This window comes from Gossypium raimondii, chromosome 9, assembly GCF_025698545.1.
Source record: "Gossypium raimondii isolate GPD5lz chromosome 9, ASM2569854v1, whole genome shotgun sequence".
NCBI lineage: Eukaryota > Viridiplantae > Streptophyta > Magnoliopsida > Malvales > Malvaceae > Gossypium > Gossypium raimondii.
In genome coordinates, this window is record NC_068573.1 from 15,255,751 (window position 1) to 15,272,365 (window position 16,615).

At 41.2% G+C, this 16,615-nt stretch overlaps 23 non-coding genes and 20 pseudogenes across 23 annotated transcripts; all 43 read right to left on the reverse strand.

Moving 5' to 3' along the window:
• Positions 1–39: 39 nt before the first annotated feature.
• On the reverse strand, positions 40–158 carry LOC128033468 (5S ribosomal RNA). Its single transcript, XR_008189551.1, has one exon. It is a non-coding gene; the product is annotated as a 5S ribosomal RNA (ribosomal RNA).
• A 166-nt stretch (positions 159–324) lies between these two features.
• Positions 325–439, reverse strand: LOC128033313 (5S ribosomal RNA; annotated as a pseudogene).
• A 183-nt stretch (positions 440–622) lies between these two features.
• On the reverse strand, positions 623–741 carry LOC128032851 (5S ribosomal RNA). The gene has a single exon (XR_008189192.1). It is a non-coding gene; the product is annotated as a 5S ribosomal RNA (ribosomal RNA).
• A 181-nt stretch (positions 742–922) lies between these two features.
• On the reverse strand, positions 923–1,041 carry LOC128033042 (5S ribosomal RNA). The gene has a single exon (XR_008189377.1). It is a non-coding gene; the product is annotated as a 5S ribosomal RNA (ribosomal RNA).
• A 773-nt stretch (positions 1,042–1,814) lies between these two features.
• Positions 1,815–1,933, reverse strand: LOC128033339 (5S ribosomal RNA). Its single transcript, XR_008189527.1, has one exon. It is a non-coding gene; the product is annotated as a 5S ribosomal RNA (ribosomal RNA).
• A 183-nt stretch (positions 1,934–2,116) lies between these two features.
• LOC128033475 (5S ribosomal RNA) lies at positions 2,117–2,235 on the reverse strand. The gene has a single exon (XR_008189552.1). It is a non-coding gene; the product is annotated as a 5S ribosomal RNA (ribosomal RNA).
• Positions 2,236–2,419: 184 nt separating this feature from the next.
• On the reverse strand, positions 2,420–2,538 carry LOC128033242 (5S ribosomal RNA). The gene has a single exon (XR_008189510.1). It is a non-coding gene; the product is annotated as a 5S ribosomal RNA (ribosomal RNA).
• A 470-nt stretch (positions 2,539–3,008) lies between these two features.
• Positions 3,009–3,127, reverse strand: LOC128033092 (5S ribosomal RNA). Its single transcript, XR_008189428.1, has one exon. It is a non-coding gene; the product is annotated as a 5S ribosomal RNA (ribosomal RNA).
• A 184-nt stretch (positions 3,128–3,311) lies between these two features.
• LOC128033487 (5S ribosomal RNA) lies at positions 3,312–3,430 on the reverse strand. Its single transcript, XR_008189555.1, has one exon. It is a non-coding gene; the product is annotated as a 5S ribosomal RNA (ribosomal RNA).
• A 185-nt stretch (positions 3,431–3,615) lies between these two features.
• Positions 3,616–3,734, reverse strand: LOC128032830 (5S ribosomal RNA). Its single transcript, XR_008189171.1, has one exon. It is a non-coding gene; the product is annotated as a 5S ribosomal RNA (ribosomal RNA).
• A 479-nt stretch (positions 3,735–4,213) lies between these two features.
• On the reverse strand, positions 4,214–4,328 carry LOC128033476 (5S ribosomal RNA; annotated as a pseudogene).
• A 182-nt stretch (positions 4,329–4,510) lies between these two features.
• Positions 4,511–4,624, reverse strand: LOC128033465 (5S ribosomal RNA; annotated as a pseudogene).
• Positions 4,625–4,805: 181 nt separating this feature from the next.
• On the reverse strand, positions 4,806–4,924 carry LOC128033143 (5S ribosomal RNA). Its single transcript, XR_008189478.1, has one exon. It is a non-coding gene; the product is annotated as a 5S ribosomal RNA (ribosomal RNA).
• Positions 4,925–5,109: 185 nt separating this feature from the next.
• Positions 5,110–5,228, reverse strand: LOC128032827 (5S ribosomal RNA). Its single transcript, XR_008189168.1, has one exon. It is a non-coding gene; the product is annotated as a 5S ribosomal RNA (ribosomal RNA).
• A 184-nt stretch (positions 5,229–5,412) lies between these two features.
• On the reverse strand, positions 5,413–5,531 carry LOC128033047 (5S ribosomal RNA). Its single transcript, XR_008189383.1, has one exon. It is a non-coding gene; the product is annotated as a 5S ribosomal RNA (ribosomal RNA).
• A 184-nt stretch (positions 5,532–5,715) lies between these two features.
• Positions 5,716–5,833, reverse strand: LOC128033371 (5S ribosomal RNA; annotated as a pseudogene).
• A 182-nt stretch (positions 5,834–6,015) lies between these two features.
• On the reverse strand, positions 6,016–6,134 carry LOC128033424 (5S ribosomal RNA; annotated as a pseudogene).
• Positions 6,135–6,316: 182 nt separating this feature from the next.
• On the reverse strand, positions 6,317–6,435 carry LOC128033204 (5S ribosomal RNA). The gene has a single exon (XR_008189504.1). It is a non-coding gene; the product is annotated as a 5S ribosomal RNA (ribosomal RNA).
• Positions 6,436–6,619: 184 nt separating this feature from the next.
• On the reverse strand, positions 6,620–6,735 carry LOC128033385 (5S ribosomal RNA; annotated as a pseudogene).
• Positions 6,736–6,913: 178 nt separating this feature from the next.
• Positions 6,914–7,028, reverse strand: LOC128033521 (5S ribosomal RNA; annotated as a pseudogene).
• A 469-nt stretch (positions 7,029–7,497) lies between these two features.
• Positions 7,498–7,612, reverse strand: LOC128033448 (5S ribosomal RNA; annotated as a pseudogene).
• A 179-nt stretch (positions 7,613–7,791) lies between these two features.
• On the reverse strand, positions 7,792–7,909 carry LOC128033079 (5S ribosomal RNA). Its single transcript, XR_008189415.1, has one exon. It is a non-coding gene; the product is annotated as a 5S ribosomal RNA (ribosomal RNA).
• A 181-nt stretch (positions 7,910–8,090) lies between these two features.
• LOC128033051 (5S ribosomal RNA) lies at positions 8,091–8,209 on the reverse strand. The gene has a single exon (XR_008189387.1). It is a non-coding gene; the product is annotated as a 5S ribosomal RNA (ribosomal RNA).
• Positions 8,210–8,393: 184 nt separating this feature from the next.
• Positions 8,394–8,508, reverse strand: LOC128033502 (5S ribosomal RNA; annotated as a pseudogene).
• Positions 8,509–8,688: 180 nt separating this feature from the next.
• On the reverse strand, positions 8,689–8,802 carry LOC128033455 (5S ribosomal RNA; annotated as a pseudogene).
• A 771-nt stretch (positions 8,803–9,573) lies between these two features.
• LOC128033044 (5S ribosomal RNA) lies at positions 9,574–9,692 on the reverse strand. The gene has a single exon (XR_008189379.1). It is a non-coding gene; the product is annotated as a 5S ribosomal RNA (ribosomal RNA).
• A 184-nt stretch (positions 9,693–9,876) lies between these two features.
• On the reverse strand, positions 9,877–9,994 carry LOC128033027 (5S ribosomal RNA). The gene has a single exon (XR_008189363.1). It is a non-coding gene; the product is annotated as a 5S ribosomal RNA (ribosomal RNA).
• Positions 9,995–10,177: 183 nt separating this feature from the next.
• LOC128033337 (5S ribosomal RNA) lies at positions 10,178–10,291 on the reverse strand (annotated as a pseudogene).
• A 185-nt stretch (positions 10,292–10,476) lies between these two features.
• On the reverse strand, positions 10,477–10,595 carry LOC128033039 (5S ribosomal RNA). The gene has a single exon (XR_008189375.1). It is a non-coding gene; the product is annotated as a 5S ribosomal RNA (ribosomal RNA).
• Positions 10,596–10,779: 184 nt separating this feature from the next.
• On the reverse strand, positions 10,780–10,895 carry LOC128033384 (5S ribosomal RNA; annotated as a pseudogene).
• Positions 10,896–11,371: 476 nt separating this feature from the next.
• LOC128033406 (5S ribosomal RNA) lies at positions 11,372–11,487 on the reverse strand (annotated as a pseudogene).
• Positions 11,488–11,664: 177 nt separating this feature from the next.
• Positions 11,665–11,783, reverse strand: LOC128033447 (5S ribosomal RNA; annotated as a pseudogene).
• A 177-nt stretch (positions 11,784–11,960) lies between these two features.
• On the reverse strand, positions 11,961–12,078 carry LOC128033114 (5S ribosomal RNA). Its single transcript, XR_008189450.1, has one exon. It is a non-coding gene; the product is annotated as a 5S ribosomal RNA (ribosomal RNA).
• Positions 12,079–12,263: 185 nt separating this feature from the next.
• Positions 12,264–12,379, reverse strand: LOC128033407 (5S ribosomal RNA; annotated as a pseudogene).
• A 180-nt stretch (positions 12,380–12,559) lies between these two features.
• On the reverse strand, positions 12,560–12,678 carry LOC128033396 (5S ribosomal RNA; annotated as a pseudogene).
• Positions 12,679–13,732: 1,054 nt separating this feature from the next.
• On the reverse strand, positions 13,733–13,844 carry LOC128033440 (5S ribosomal RNA; annotated as a pseudogene).
• A 181-nt stretch (positions 13,845–14,025) lies between these two features.
• Positions 14,026–14,145, reverse strand: LOC128033171 (5S ribosomal RNA; annotated as a pseudogene).
• Positions 14,146–14,919: 774 nt separating this feature from the next.
• Positions 14,920–15,038, reverse strand: LOC128032875 (5S ribosomal RNA). Its single transcript, XR_008189216.1, has one exon. It is a non-coding gene; the product is annotated as a 5S ribosomal RNA (ribosomal RNA).
• A 185-nt stretch (positions 15,039–15,223) lies between these two features.
• Positions 15,224–15,339, reverse strand: LOC128033442 (5S ribosomal RNA; annotated as a pseudogene).
• A 180-nt stretch (positions 15,340–15,519) lies between these two features.
• Positions 15,520–15,638, reverse strand: LOC128033064 (5S ribosomal RNA). The gene has a single exon (XR_008189399.1). It is a non-coding gene; the product is annotated as a 5S ribosomal RNA (ribosomal RNA).
• Positions 15,639–15,822: 184 nt separating this feature from the next.
• On the reverse strand, positions 15,823–15,941 carry LOC128033314 (5S ribosomal RNA). The gene has a single exon (XR_008189523.1). It is a non-coding gene; the product is annotated as a 5S ribosomal RNA (ribosomal RNA).
• Positions 15,942–16,126: 185 nt separating this feature from the next.
• LOC128033029 (5S ribosomal RNA) lies at positions 16,127–16,245 on the reverse strand. The gene has a single exon (XR_008189365.1). It is a non-coding gene; the product is annotated as a 5S ribosomal RNA (ribosomal RNA).
• A 184-nt stretch (positions 16,246–16,429) lies between these two features.
• Positions 16,430–16,545, reverse strand: LOC128033420 (5S ribosomal RNA; annotated as a pseudogene).
• Positions 16,546–16,615: the final 70 nt, after the last annotated feature.

Sequence of the window (16,615 nt, forward strand, 5' to 3'; positions counted from 1 at the left end):
AGTGCAACTTAAAAAAACATTATATGAAATAAAATGGGAGGGGTGCAACACGTGGAATTCCCAGGAGGTCACCCATCCTAGTACTACTCTCGCCCAAGCACGCTTCACTTCGAAGTTCTGATGGGATCCGGTGCATTAGTGCTGGTATGATCGCACCCGTCAACTCTTGCGCAATCTATTCATATAAAGGTTGCCTCGAATTTAAATGTAAATTCGACGAAATATCGTTTCAAATTATTCACTTCACAAAACGCAAATAATGAATGAGTTACACCACGTCGAGGAAACGCAACTAAAAAAACCATTATATGAAATAAAATGGGAGGGGTGCAACACGAGGACTTCCTAGGAGGTCACCCATCCTAGTACTACTCGCCAAGCACGCTTAGCTGCGGAGTTCGATGGGATTCGATGCATTAGTGCCGGTATGATCGCACCTGGCCAACTCTTGCGCAATCTATTCATATAAAGGTCGCCGCTTATCGCACTTAGCGCCAAATTGAATACAAATTCGACCAAATATCGTTCCAAATTATTTATTTCACAAAACGCAAATAACGAATGAGTTACACCACGTCGAGAAAACACAACTAAAAAAACCATTATATGAAATAAAAAGGGAGGGGTGCAACACGAGAACATCCCAAGAGGTCACCCATCCTAGTACTACTCTCGCCCAAGCACGCTTAACTGCGGAGTTCTGATGGTATCCGGTGCATTAGTGCTGGTAGGATCGCACCCGTCTACTCTGACGCAATCTTTTCAATAAAGGCTCGCCCTTATTGCACTGGCGCCTCGAATTTAAATGAAAATTCGACAAAAAATCGTTTCAAATTATTTACTTCACAAAACGCAAATAATGAATGAGTTACACCACCTCGAGAAAACGCAACTAAAAAACATTATATGAAATAAAATGGGAGGGGTGCTACAAGAGGACTTCTCAGGAGGTCACCCATTCTAGTACTACTCTCGCCCAAGCACGCTTAACTGCGGAGTTTTGATGGGATCCGGTGCATTAGTGCAGGTATGATCGCACCCGTCAACTCTTGCGCAACCTATTCATAAAAGGCTGCGTCTTATCGTATTTGAGCCTCGAATTTGAATACAAATTCGACCAAATATTGTTTCAAATTATTTATTTCACAAAATGTAAGTAACGAATGAGTTACACCACTTCGAGAAAATGCAACTAAATAAAAACATTATATGAAATAAAATGGGAGGGTGCAACACGAGGACTTCCTGTGAGGTCACCCATCCTAGTACTACTCTCGCCAAGGACGCTTAATGCGGACTTCGATGGGATCCGATGCATTATTGTCGGTATGATCGCACCGTCAACTCTTGCGCAATCTATTCATATAAAGGTTGCCCTTATCGCATTTTGTGCCTCAATTTGAATACAAATTCAAAAAATATCGCTTCAAATTATTTATTTCACAAAACGCAAATAACGAATGAGTTACACCACGCCGAGAAAATGCAACTAAAAAATATTATATGAAATAAAATGGGAGGGTGCAACACGAGGACTTCCTCAGAGGTCACCCATCCTAGTACTACTCGCCAAGCACGCTTAATGCGGAGTTCGATATGATCCGTGCATTAGTCTTTGGTATTATCGCATCTGCCAACTGTTGCGCAATCTATTAATATAAGGGCCTCTTATCAAGATTTTGCGCGTTAATTTGAATACAAATTCGACCAAATATCGTTCCAAATTATTTACTTCACGAAACGCAAATAACGAATGAGTTACACCACGTCGACAAAATGCAATTAAAAAAAACATTATCTGAAATAAAATGGGAGGGTTGCAACACGAGGACTTCCCAGGAGGTCACCGATCATAGTACTACTCTCGCCCAAGCACGCTTAACTGCGGAGTTCTGATGGGATCCGGTGCATTAGTGCTGGTATGATCGCACCCGTCAACTCTTGCGCAATCTATTCATATAAAGGTTGCCCCTTATTGACTTGCGCCTCGAATTTAAATGTAAATTCGACCAAATAACGTTTCAAATTATTTACTTCACAAAACGCAAATAATGAATGAGTTACACCATGTCGAGGAAACGCAACTAAAAAAACCATTATATGAAATAAAATGGGAGGGGTGCAACACGAGGACTTCCTAGGAGGTCACCCATCCTAGTACTACTCTCGCCCAAGCACGCTTAACTGCGGAGTTCTGATAGGATCCGGTGCATTATTGCAGGTATGATCGCACCCGTCAACTCTTGCACAATCTATTCATATAAAGGCTGCCGCTTATCGCACTTGCGCCTCAAAATTGAATACAAATTCGACCAAATATCGTTCCAAATTATGTATTTCACAAAACGCAAATAACGAATGAGTTAAACCACGTCGAGAAAACGCAACTAAAGAAACCATTATATGAAATAAAAAGGGAGGGGTGCAACACGAGAACATCCCAAGAGGTCACCCATCCTAGTACTACTCTCGCCCAAGCACGCTTAACTGCGGAGTTCTGATGGGATCCGGTGCATTAGTTCTGGTATGATCGCACCCGTCTACTTCACGCAATCTTTTCAATAAAGGCTCGCCTTATCGCACTAGCGCTCAATTTAAATGAAAATTCACCAAAAATCGTTCAAATTATTTACTTCACGAAACGCAAATAATGAATGAGTTACACCACGTCGAGAAAACGCAACTAAAAAACATTATATGAAATAAAATGGGAGGGGTTCTACAAGCGGACTTCTTAGGAGGTCACCCATCCTAGTACTACTCTCGCCCAAGCACGCTTAATCATGGAGTTCGATGGGATCCGGTGCATTAGTTCGTATGATCGCATCTGCCTACTCTTACGCAATCTTTTCAATAAAGGCTCGCCTTATCAAGACTTAGCCTCAATTTAAATGAAAATTCGACCAAAAATCGTTTCAAATTATTTACTTCACGAAACGCAAATAATGAATGAGTTACACCACGTCGAGAAAACGCAACTAAAAAACATTATATGAAATAAAATGGGAGGGGTTCTACAAGCGGACTTCTTAGGAGGTCACCCATCCTAGTACTACTCTCGCCCAAGCACGCTTAACTGCGGAGTTCTGATGGGATCCGGTGCATTAGTGCTGGTATGATCGCACCAATCAACTCTTGCGCAACCTATTCATAAAAAGTTTGCGTCTTATCGTATTTGAGCCTCGAATTTGAATACAAATGCGACAAAATATTGTTTCAAATTATTTATTTCACAAAACGCAAATAACGAATGAGCTACAGCAAGTCGAGAAAATGCAACTAAAAAAAACATTATATGAAATAAAATGGGAGGGGTGCAACACGTGGAATTCCCAGGAGGTCACCCATCCTAGTACTACTCTCGCCCAAGCGCGCTTCACTTCGAAGTTCTGATAGGATCCGGTGTATTAGTGCTGGTATGATCGCACCCATCAACTCTTGCGCAACATATTCATAAAAAGGCTGCCCCTTATCGTACTTCAGCCTCGATTTTGAATACAAATTTGACCAAATATTATTTCAAATTATTTATTTCACAAAATGTAAGTAACGAATGAGTTACACCACCTCGAGAAAATGCAACTAAATAAAAACATTATATGAAATAAAATGGGAGGGGTGCAACACGAGGACTTCCCAGGAGGTCACCCATCCTAGTACTACTCTCGCCCAAGGACGCTTCACTGCGGAGTTCTGATGGGATCCGATGCATTATTGCTGGTATGGTCGCACCCGTCAACTCTTGCGCAATCTATTCATATAAAGGTTGCCCCTTATCGCACTTGTGCCTCGAATTTGAATACAAATTCGACAAAATATCGTTTCAAATTATTTATTTCACAAAACGCAAATAACGAATGAGTTACACCACGTCGAGAAAATGCAACTAAAAAAAATATTATATGAAATAAAATGGGAGGGTGCAACACGAGGACTTTCAGAGGTCACCCATCCTAGTACTACTCTCGCCAAGCACGCTTAATCATGGAGTTCGATATGATCCGGTGCATTAGTGTCGGTATTATCGCACCCAACTGCTTGCGCAATCTATTAATATAAGGTCGCCTCTTATCAAGATTTATGCGCGTCAATTTGAATACAAATTCACCAAATATCGCTCCAAATTATTTACTTCACTTAAACGCAAATAACGAATGAGTTACACCACGTCGACAAAATGCAATTAAAAAAACATTATCTCAAATAAAATGGGAGGGTGCAACACGAGGACTTCCTGCGAGGTCACCGATCATAGTACTACTCTCGCCAAGCACGCTTAATGCGGAGTTCGATGGGATCCGTGCATTAGTGTCGGTATGATCGCACCCGCCAACTCTTGCGTAATCTATTCATATAAAGGTGCCTCTTATCGATCTTGTGCCTCGAATTTGAATACAAATTCGACAAAATATCGTTTCAAATTATTTATTTCACAAAACGCAAATAACGAATGAGTTACACCACGTCGAGAAAATGCAACTAAAAAAATATTATATGAAATAAAATGGGAGGGGTGCAACACGAGGACTTCCTAGGAGGTCACCCATCCTAGTACTACTCGCCAAGCACGCTTAATGCGGAGTTCGATATGATCCGGTGCATTAGTGCCGGTATTATCGCACCGCCAACTGCTATGCTAATCTATTCATATAAGGGTGCCTCTTATCGATTTTATGCGTCAATTTGAATACAAATTAGACAAAATATCGCTTCAAATTATTTATTTCACAAAACGCAAATAACGAATGAGTTACACCACGTCGAGAAAATGCAACTAAAAAAACATTATTTGAAATAAAATGGGAGGAGTGCAACACGTGGACTTCCCAGGAAGTCACCCATCCTAGTACTACTCTCGCCCAAGCACGCTTAACTGCGGAGTTCTGATGGGATCCGGTGCATTTGTGCTGGTATGATCGCCCTCGTCAACTCTTGCGCAATCTATTCATATGAAGGCTGCCCCTTATCGCACTTGTGCCTCGAATTTAAAGGCAAATTTGACCAAATATTGTTTCAAATTATTTATTTCACAAAATGCAAATAACGAATGAGTTACACCACGTCGAGAAAATGCAACTAAATAAAAACTTTAAATGTAATAAAATGGGAGGGGTGTAACACGAGGACTTCCTAAGAGGTCACCCATCCTAGTACTACTCTCGCCCAAGCACGCTTAACTTCAGAGTTCTGACGGGATCCGGTGCATTAGTGCTGGTATGATAGCACCCGTCAACTCTTGCGCAATCTATTCATATAAAGGTCGCCCTTATCAAGATTCTTGCGCCGAATTTAAATGTAAATTCGACCAATTATCGTTTCAAATTATTTACTTCACAAAACGCAAATAATGAATGAGTTACACCACGTCGAGGAAACGCAACTAAAAAAACCATTATATGAAAGAAAATGGGAGGGGTGCAACACGAGGACTTCCTAGGAGGTCACCCATCCTAGTACTACTCTTGCCCAAGCACCCTTAACTGCGGAGTTCTGATATGATCCGGTGCATTAGTGCTGGTATTATCGCAACCGTCAACTGTTGCGCAATCTATTCATATAAGGGTTGCCTCTTATCGCACTTGCGCGTCGAATTTGAATACAAATTCGACAAAATATCGTTTCAAATTATTTATTTCACAAAACGCAAATAACGAATCAGTTACACCACGTCGAGAAAATGCAACTAAAAAAAATATTATATGAAATAAAATGGGAAGGGTGCAACACGAGGACTTCCTAGGAGGTCACCCATCCTAGTACTACTCTCGCCAAGCACGCTTAATCTGCGGAGTTCGATATGATCCGGTGCATTAGTGCCGGTATTACCCCACCCTTCAACTGCTATGCAATCTATTCATATAAGGGTGCCTCTTATCAAGATTTTGCGTGTTTAATTTGAATACAAATTGACAAAATATCGCTTTCAAATTATTTATTTCACAAAACGCAAATAATGAATGAGTTACACCACGCCGAGAAAATTCAACTAAAAAACATTATATGAAATAAAATGGAGGAGTGCAACACGTGGACTTCCCAGGAAGTCACCCATCCTAGTACTACTCTCGCCCAAGAACGCTTAATCATGGAGTTGTGATGGGATCCGTGTATTAGTCTTTGGTATGATCGCACCGCCAACTCTTGCACAATCTATTCATATGAAGGTCGCCCTTATCGCACTTTGCGCCGAATTTAAAGGCAAATTCGACCAAATATTGTTTCAAATTATTTATTTCACAAAATGCAAAAAACGAATGAGTTACACCACGTCGAGAAAATGCAACTAAATAAAAACTTTATATGAAATAAAATGGGAGGGGTGCAACACGAGGACTTCCCAAGAGGTCACCCATCCTAGTACTACACTCGCCCAAGCACGCTTAACTTCTGAGTTCTGATGTGATCCGGTGCATTAGTGCTGGTATGATCGCACCCGTCAACTCTTGCGCAATCTATTCATATAAAGGCTGCCGCTTATCGCACTTGCGCATCAAAATTGAATACAAATTCGACCAAATATCGTTCCAAATTATTTATTTCACAAAACGCAAATAACGAATGAGTTACACCACGTCGAGAAAACGCAACTAAAGAAACCATTATATGAAATAAAAAGGGAGGGGTGCAACACGAGAACATCCCAAGAGGTCACCCATCCTAGTACTACTCTCGCCTGTGCACGCTTAATCATGAGTTCGATGGGATCCGTGCATTAGTGCTGGTATGATCGCACCCGCTCACTTTACGCAATCTTTTCAATAAAGGCTCGCCTTATCGCAAGACTTTGCGCCGAATTTAAATGAAAATTCACCAAAAATCGCTTCAAATGATTTACTTCAGAAACGCAAATAATGAATGAGTTACACCACGCCGAGAAAACGCAACTAAAAAACATTATATGAAATAAAATGGGAGGGTGCTACAAGCGGATTTCTCAGAGGTCACCCATCCTAGTACTACTCTCGCCAAGCACGCTTAGCTGCAAGTTCGATGGGATCCGGTGCATTAGTGCCGGTATGATCGCACTCACAACTCTTGCGCAACCTATTTATAAAAGGTGCGTCTTATCAGATTTGAGCCTCGAATTTGAATACAAATGCGACAAAATATTGTTTCAAATTATTTATTTCACAAGACGCAAATAACGAATGAGCTCTGAAGAAGTCGAGAAAATGCAACTAAAAAACATTATATGAAATAAAATGGGAGGTGCAACACGTGGAATTCGTGAGGTCACCCATCCTAGTACTACTCTCCAAGCACGTTTCACTTCAAGTTCGATAGGATCCGTGTATTAGTGCCGGTATGATCGCACTCACAACTCTTGCGCAACCTATTCATAAAAAGGTCGCCCTTATCGTATTTCAACCTCGATTTTGAATACAAATTCACCAAATATTGTTTCAAATTATTTATTTCACAAAATGTAAGTAACGAAATGCTACACCACTTCGAGAAAATGCAACTAAATAAAAACATTATATGAAATAAAATGGGAGGGTGCAACACGAGGACTTCCTGTGAGGTCACCCATCCTAGTACTACTCTCGCCAAGGACGCTTAATCTGCGGAGTTCGATGGGATCCGCATTAATGCCGGTATGATCGCACCCGCCAACTCTTGCGCAATCTATTCATATAAAGGTTGCCCTTATCGCGATTTTGTGCCTCGAATTTGAATACAAATTGACAAAATATCGCTCCAAATTATTTATTTCACAAAACGCAAATAACGAATGAGTTACACCACGCCGAAAACGCAACTAAAGAAACCATTATATGAAATAAAAAGGAGGTGCAACATGAGAACATCCCAAGAGGTCACCCATCCTAGTACTACTCTCGCCAAGCACGCTTAACTGCGGAGTTCTGATGGGATCCGGTGCATTAGTGCTGGTATGATCGCACCCGTCTACTCTTACGCAATCTTTTCAATAAAGGCTCGCCCTTATCACACTTGCGCCTCGAATTTAAATGAAAATTCGACCAAAAATCGTTTCAAATTATTTACTTCAGGAAACGCAAATAATGAATGAGTTACACCACGTCGAGAAAACGCAACTAAAAAACATTATATGAAATTAAATGGGAGGGGTGCTACAAGCGGACTTCTCAGGAGGTCACCCATCCTAGTACTACTCTCGCCCAAGCACGCTTAACTGTGAAGTTCTGATGGGATCCGGTGCATTAGTGCTGGTATGATCACACCCGTCAACTCTTGCGCAACCTATTCATAAAAAGGCTGCGTCTTATCGTATTTGAGCCTCGAATTTGAATACAAATGCGACAAAATATTGTTTCAAATTATTTATTTCACAAGACGCAAATAACGAATGAGCTACAGCATGTCGAGAAAATGCAACTAAAAAAAACATTATATGAAATAAAATGGGAGGGGTGCAACACGTGGAATTCTGTGAGGTCACCCATCCTAGTACTACTCTCGCCAAGCACGTTTCACTTCAAGTTCGATAGGATCCGGTGTATTAGTGCCGGTATGATCGCACCGCCAACTCTTGCGCAACCTATTCATAAAAGGTCGCCCTTATCGTATTTCATTTCGATTTTGAATACAAATTCACCAAATATTGTTTCAAATTATTTATTTCACAAAATGTAAGTAACGAATGAGTTACACCACCTCGAGAAAATGCAACTAAATAAAAACATTATATGAAATAAAATGGGAGGGGTGCAACACGAGGACTTCCCAGGAGGTCACCCATCCTAGTACTACTCTCGCCAAGGACGCTTAATCATGAGTTCGATGGGATCCGGCATTATTGCTTGTATGATCGCACCCGCCAACTCTTGCGCAATCTATTCATATAAAGGTTGCCCTTATCGATTTTTTTGCCTCAATTTGAATACAAATTGACAAAATATCGCTTCAAATTATTTATTTCACAAAACGCAAATAACGAATGAGTTACACCACGCCGAGAAAATGCAACTAAAAAATATTATATGAAATAAAATGGGAGGGTGCAACATGAGGACTTCCTAGAGGTCACCCATCCTAGTACTACTCTCGCCAAGCACGCTTAATCATGGAGTTCGATATGATCCGTGCATTAGTGTCGGTACTATCGCACCTGGCAATCGCTTGCAATCTATTCATATAAGGGTCGCCTCTTATCAAGATTTTTAGCGTCGAATTTGAATACAAATTCGACAAAATATCGCTTCAAATTATTTATTTCACAAAACGCAAATAACGAATGAGTTACACCAAGTCGAGAAAATGCAACTAAAAAACATTATATGAAATAAAATGGAAGGAGGCAACACGGACTTCCTGTGAAGTCACCCATCCTAGTACTACTCTCGCCAAGCACGCTTAATCATGGAGTTCGATGGGATCCGTGCATTTGTGCCGGTATGATCGCCCCGCCAACTCTTGCGCAATCTATTCATATGAAGGTCGCCCTTATCGCACTTGCGCCTCGAATTTAAAGGCCAATTTGACCAAATATTGTTTCAAATTATTTATTTCACAAAATGCAAATAACGAATGAGTTACACCACGTCGAGAAAATGCAACCAAATAAAAACTTTATATGTAATAAAATGGAGGGTGCAACACGAGGACTTCCCAAGAGGTCACCAATCCTAGTACTACTATCGCCCAAGCACGCTTAACTTCAGAGTTCTGACGGGATCCGGTGCATTAGTGCTGGTATGATAGCACCCATCAACTCTTGCGCAATCTATTCATATAAAGGCTGCCCCTTATCGTACTTGCGCCTCGAATTTAAATGTAAATTCGACCAAATATCGTTTCAAATTATTTACTTCAAAAAACGCAAATAATGAATGAGTTACACCACGTCGAGGAAACGCAACTAAAAAAACCATTATATGAAAGAAAATGGGAGGGGTGCAACACGAGGACTTCCTAGGAGGTCACCCATCCTGTACTACTCTCGTCCAAGCACGCTTAACTGCGGAGTTCTGATGGGATCCGATGCATTAGTGCTGGTATGATCGCACCCGTCAACGCTTGCGCAATCTATTCATATAAAGGCTGCCGCTTATCGCACTTGCGCCTCGAAATTGAATACAAATTCGACCAAATATCGTTCCAAATTATTTGTTTCACAAAACGCAAATAACGAATGAGTTACACCAAGTCGAGAAAATGCAACTAAAAAAACATTATATGAAATAAAATGGGAGGAGTGCAACACGTGGACTTCCCAGGAAGTCACCCATCCTAGTACTACTCTCGCCCAAGCACGCTTAATCATGAGTTCGATGGGATCCGCATTTGTGCTGGTATGATCGCTCCCGTCAACTCTTGCGCAATCTATTCATATGAAGGCTGCCCCTTATCGCACTTGCGCCTCGAATTTAAAGGCCAATTTGACCAAATATTGTTTCAAATTATTTATTTCACAAAATGCAAATAACGAATGAGTTACACCACGTCGAGAAAATGCAACCAAATAAAAACTTTATATGTAATAAAATGGGAGGGGTGCAACACGAGGACTTCCCAAGAGGTCACCAATCCTAGTACTACTATCGCCCAAGCACGCTTAACTTCAGAGTTCTGACGGGATCCGGTGCATTAGTGCTGGTATGATAGCACCCATCAACTCTTGCGCAATCTATTCATATAAAGGCTGCCCCTTATCGTACTTGCGCCTCGAATTTAAATGTAAATTCGACCAAATATCGTTTCAAATTATTTACTTCAAAAAACGCAAATAATGAATGAGTTACACCACGTCGAGGAAACGCAACTAAAAAAACCATTATATGAAAGAAAATGGGAGGGGTGCAACACGAGGACTTCCTAGAGGTCACCCATCCTGTACTACTCTCGCCCAAGCACGCTTAATCATGGAGTTCGATGGGATCCGATGCATTAGTGCCGGTATGATCGCACTGGCCAACGCTATGCAATCTATTCATATAAAGGTCGCCGCTTATCGCACTTGCGCCTCGAAATTGAATACAAATTCGACCAAATATCGTTCCAAATTATTTGTTTCACAAAACGCAAATAACGAATGAGTTACACCAAGTCGAGAAAATGCAACTAAAAAACATTATATGAAATAAAATGGGAGGAGGCAACACGGACTTCCTGTGAAGTCACCCATCCTAGTACTACTCTCGCCAAGCACGCTTAATGCGGAGTTCGATGGGATCCGCATTTGTGCCGGTATGATCGCTCCCGCCAACTCTTGCGTAATCTATTCATATGAAGGCTGCCCCTTATCGCACTTGCGCCTCGAATTTAAAGGCCAATTTGACCAAATATTGTTTCAAATTATTTATTTCACAAAATGCAAATAACGAATGAGTTACACCACGTCGAGAAAATGCAACCAAATAAAAACTTTATATGTAATAAAATGGGAGGGGTGCAACACGAGGACTTCCCAAGAGGTCACCAATCCTAGTACTACTATCGCCAAGCACGCTTAACTTCGTAGTTCGACGGATCCGGTGCATTAGTGCCGGTATGATAGCACCCATCAACTCTTGCAATCTATTCATATAAAGGTCGCCCTTATCAGATTTGGCGCCGAATTTAAATGTAAATTCGACCAAATATCGCTTCAAATTATTTACTTCAAAAACGCAAATAATGAATGAGTTACACCACGCCGAGGAAACGCAACTAAAAAACCATTATATGAAAGAAAATGGGAGGGTGCAACACGAGGACTTCCTAGGAGGTCACCCATCCCTGTACTACTCTCGCCCAAGCACGCTTAATCATGGAGTTCGATGGGATCCGGCGCATTAGTCTTTGGTATGATCGCATGCCGCCAACGCTATGCAATCTATTCATATAAAGGTCGCCGCTTATCGCACTTGCCTCAAATTGAATACAAATTCACCAAATATCGCTCCAAATTATTTGTTTCACAAAACGCAAATAACGAATGAGTTACACCAAGTCGAGAAAATGCAACTAAAAAACATTATATGAAATAAAATGGGAGGAGGCAACACGTGGACTTCCTGTGAAGTCACCCATCCTAGTACTACTCTCGCCAAGCACGCTTAACTGCGGAGTTCTGATGGGATCCGGTGCATTTGTGCTGGTATGATCGCTCCCGTCAACTCTTGCGCAATCTATTCATATGAAGGCGGCCCCTTATCGCACTTGCGCCTCGAATTTAAAGGCCAATTTGACCAAATATTGTTTCAAATTATTTATTTCACAAAATGCAAATAACGAATGAGTTACACCACGTCGAGAAAATGCAACCAAATAAAAACTTTATATGTAGTAAAACGGGAGGGGTGCAACACGAGGACTTCCCAAGAGGTCACCAATCCTAGTACTACTATCGCCAAGCACGCTTAACTTCGTAGTTCGACGGATCCGGTGCATTAGTGCCGGTATGATAGCACCCATCAACTCTTGCTAATCTATTCATATAAAGGTCGCCTTTATCAGATTTGCGCTCAATTTAAATGTAAATTCGACCAAATATCGTTTCAAATTATTTACTTCAAAAAACGCAAATAATGAATGAGTTACACCACGTCGAGGAAACGCAACTAAAAAAACCATTATATGAAAGAAAATGGGAGGGGTGCAACACGAGGACTTCCTAGGAGGTCACCCATCCTGTATTACTCTCGCCCAAGCACGCTTAATCATGCGGAGTTCGATGGGATCCGATGCATTAGTGCCGGTATGATCGCACCGCCAACGCTATGCAATCTATTCATATAAAGGTCGCCGCTTATCGCACTTGCGCCCAAATTGAATACAAATTCACCAAATATCGCTCCAAATTATTTGTTTCACAAAACGCAAATAACGTAATGAGTTACACCAAGTCGAGAAAATGCAACTAAAAAACATTATATGAAATAAAATGGGAGGAGGCAACACGTGGACTTCCTGTGAAGTCACCCATCCTAGTACTACTCGCCAAGCACGCTTAATCATGAGTTCGATGGGATCCGTGCATTTGTGCCGGTATGATCGCTCCGCCAACTCTTGCGCAATCTATTCATATGAAGGTCGCCCTTATCGCACTTGCGCCGAATTTAAAGGCCAATTTGACCAAATATTGTTTCAAATTATTTATTTCACAAAATGCAAATAACGAATGAGTTACACCACGCCGAGAAAATGCAACCAAATAAAAACTTTATATGTAATAAAATGGAGGGTGCAACACGAGGACTTCCCAAGAGGTCACCCATCCTAGTACTACTATCGCCAAGCACGCTTAACTTCGTAGTTCGACGGATCCTGCATTAGTGCCTGGTATGATAGCACCCATCAACTCTTGCGCAATCTATTCATATAAAGGTCGCCCTTATCAGATTTGGCGCTCGAATTTAAATGTAAATTCGACCAAATATCGCTTTCAAATTATTTACTTCAAAAACGCAAATAATGAATGCGTTACACCACGCCGAGGAAACGCAACTAAAAAACCATTATATGAAAGAAAATGGGAGGTGCAACACGAGGACTTCCTAGAGGTCACCCATCCTGTATTACTCTCGCCCAAGCACGCTTAACTTCGAGTTCGACGGATCCGCATTAGTGCCGGTATGATAGCACCCATCAACTCTTGCTAATCTATTCATATAAAGGTCGCCTTTATCAGAGATTTGCGCTCGAATTTAAATGTAAATTCGACCAAATATCTTTTCAAATTATTTACTTCAAAAAACGCAAATAATGAATGAGTTACACCACATCGAGAAAACACAACTAAAGAAACCATTATATGAAATAAAAGGAGGTGCAACACGGAATTCCTGTGAGGTCACCCATCCTAGTACCACTCGCCAAGCACGCTTCACTTCAAGTTCGATGGGATCCGGTGCATTAGTGCCGGTATGATCGCACCTGTCAACTCTTGCGCAACCTATTCATAAAAGGTTGCCCTTATCGCAGCTTGCGCCGAATTTATAGGCAAATTCGACCAAATATTGTCTCAAATTATTTATTTCACAAAACGCAAATAACGTAATGAGTTACACCACGCCGAGAAAATGCAACAAAAAAAAACATTATATGAAATAAAATGGGAGGGTGCAACACGAGGACTTCCTCAGAGGTCACCTATCCTAGTACTACTCTCGCCCAAGCACGCTTAACTACGGAGTTCGGATGGGATCCGGTGCATTAGTCTTTGGTATGATCGCATTCGCCAACGCATGCTAATCTATTCATATAAAGGTCGCCTTATCGCACTTGCGCTCGAATTTAAAGGCAAATTTGACCAAATATTGTTTCAAATTATTTATTTCACAAAATGCAAATAACGAATGAGTTACACCACGTCGAGAAAATGCAACTAAATAAAAACTTTATATGAAATAAAATGGGAGGGTGCAACACGAGGACTTCCAAGAGGTCACCCATCCTAGTACTACTCTCGCCAGCACGCTTAACTTCGTAGTTCGATGGGATCCAAAGGCATTAGTGCTGGTATGATCGCACTGCCAACTCTTGCGCAATCTATTCATATACAAAGTCGCCACTTATCAAGACTTTGCGCCGAATTTAAATGCAAATTCGACCAAATATCGCTTCAAATTATTTACTTCACAAAACGCAAATAATGAATGAGTTACACCACGCCGAGGAAACGCAACTAAAAAACCATTATATGAAAGAAAATGGGAGGGTGCAACACGAGGACTTCTAGGAGGTCACCCATCCTGTACTACTCGCCAAGCACGCTTAATCATGAGTTCGATGGGATCCGGTGCATTAGTGCTGGTATGATCGCACCCGTCAACTCTTGCGCAATCTATTCATATAAAGGCTGCCGCTTATCGCACTTGCGCCTCGAAATTGAATACAAATTCGACCAAATATCGTTCCAAATTATTTATTTCACAAAACGCAAATAACGAATGAGTTACACCACGTCGAGAAAACGCAACTAAAGAAACCATTATATGAAATAAAAAGGGAGGGGTGCAACACGTGGAATTCCCAGGAGGTCACCCATCCTAGTACTACTCTCCCCCAAGCACGCTTCACTTCGAAGTTCTGATGGGATCAGGTGCATTAGTGCTGGTATGATCGCACCCGTCAACTCTTGCGCAACCTATTCATAAAAAGGCTGCCACTTATCGTACTTCAGCCTCGATTTTGAATACAAATTTGACCAAATATTGTTTCAAATTATTTATTTCACAAAATCTAAGTAACGAATGAGTTACACCACTTCGAGAAAATGCAACTAAATAAAAACATTATATGAAATAAAATGGGAGGGGTGCAACACGAGGACTTCCCAGGAGGTCACCCATCCTAGTACTACTCTCGCCCAAGGATGCTTCATCATGAGTTCGATGGGATCCGTGCATTATTGCCGGTATGATCGCACTAGCACAATTCTTGCGCAATCTATTCATATAAAGGTTGCCCTTATCGCAGCTTGCGCTCCAATTTAGAGGCAAATTCGACCAAATATTGTTTCAAATTATTTATTTCACAAAACGCAAATAACGTAATGAGTTACACCACGAGAAAATGTAACTAAAAAAACATTATATGAAATAAAATGGGAGGGTGCAACACGAGGACTTCCTGTGAGGTCACCCATCCTAGTACTACTCTCGGCCAAGGACGCTTCACTGCGGAGTTCTGATGGGATCCGGTGCATTATTGCTGGTATGATCGCACCCGTCAATTCTTGCGCAATCTATTCATATAAAGGTTGCCCCTTATCGCAGTTGCGCCTCCAATTTAGAGGCAAATTCGACCAAATATTGTTTCAAATTATTTATTTCACAAAACGCAAATAACGAATGAGTTACACCACGTCGAGAAAATGTAACTAAAAAAAACATTATATGAAATAAAATGGGAGGGGTGCAACACGAGGACTTCCTAGGAGGTCACCTATCCTAGTACTACTCTCGCCCAAGCACGCTTAACTACGGAGTTCTGATGCGATCCGGTGCATTAGTGCTGGTATGATCGCACCCGTCAATTCTTGCGCAATCTATTCATATAGAGGCTGCCCCTTATCGTACTTGCGCCTCTAATTTAAAGGCAAATTCGACCAAATATTGTTTCAAATTATTTATTTCACAAAATGCAAATAACGAATGAGTTACACCACGTCGAGAAAATGCAACTAAATAAAAACTTTATATGAAATAAAATGGGAGGGGTGCAACACGAGGACTTCCCAAGAGGTCACCCATCCTAGTACTACACTCGCCCAAGCACGCTTAACTTCAAAGTTCTGATGGGATCCAGTGCATTAGAGTCGGTATGATCGCACCCGTCAAATCTTGCGCAATCTATTCATATAAAGGCTGCCCCTTATCGCACTTGCGCCTCGAATTTAAATGCAAATTCGACCAAATATCGTTTCAAATTATTTACTTCACAAAACGTAAATAATGAATGAGATACACCACGTCGAGGAAACGCAATTAAAAAAACCATTATATGAAAGAAAATGGGAGGGGTGCAACACGAGGACTTCCTAGGAGGTCACCCATCCTAGTACTACTCTCGCCAAGCACGCTTAATCATGGAGTTCGATGGGATCCGCCGATTAGTGCCGGTATGATCGCACCGCCAACTCTTGCGCAATCTATTCATATAAAGGTCGCCGCTTATCGCACTTGCGCCTCGAAATTGAATACAA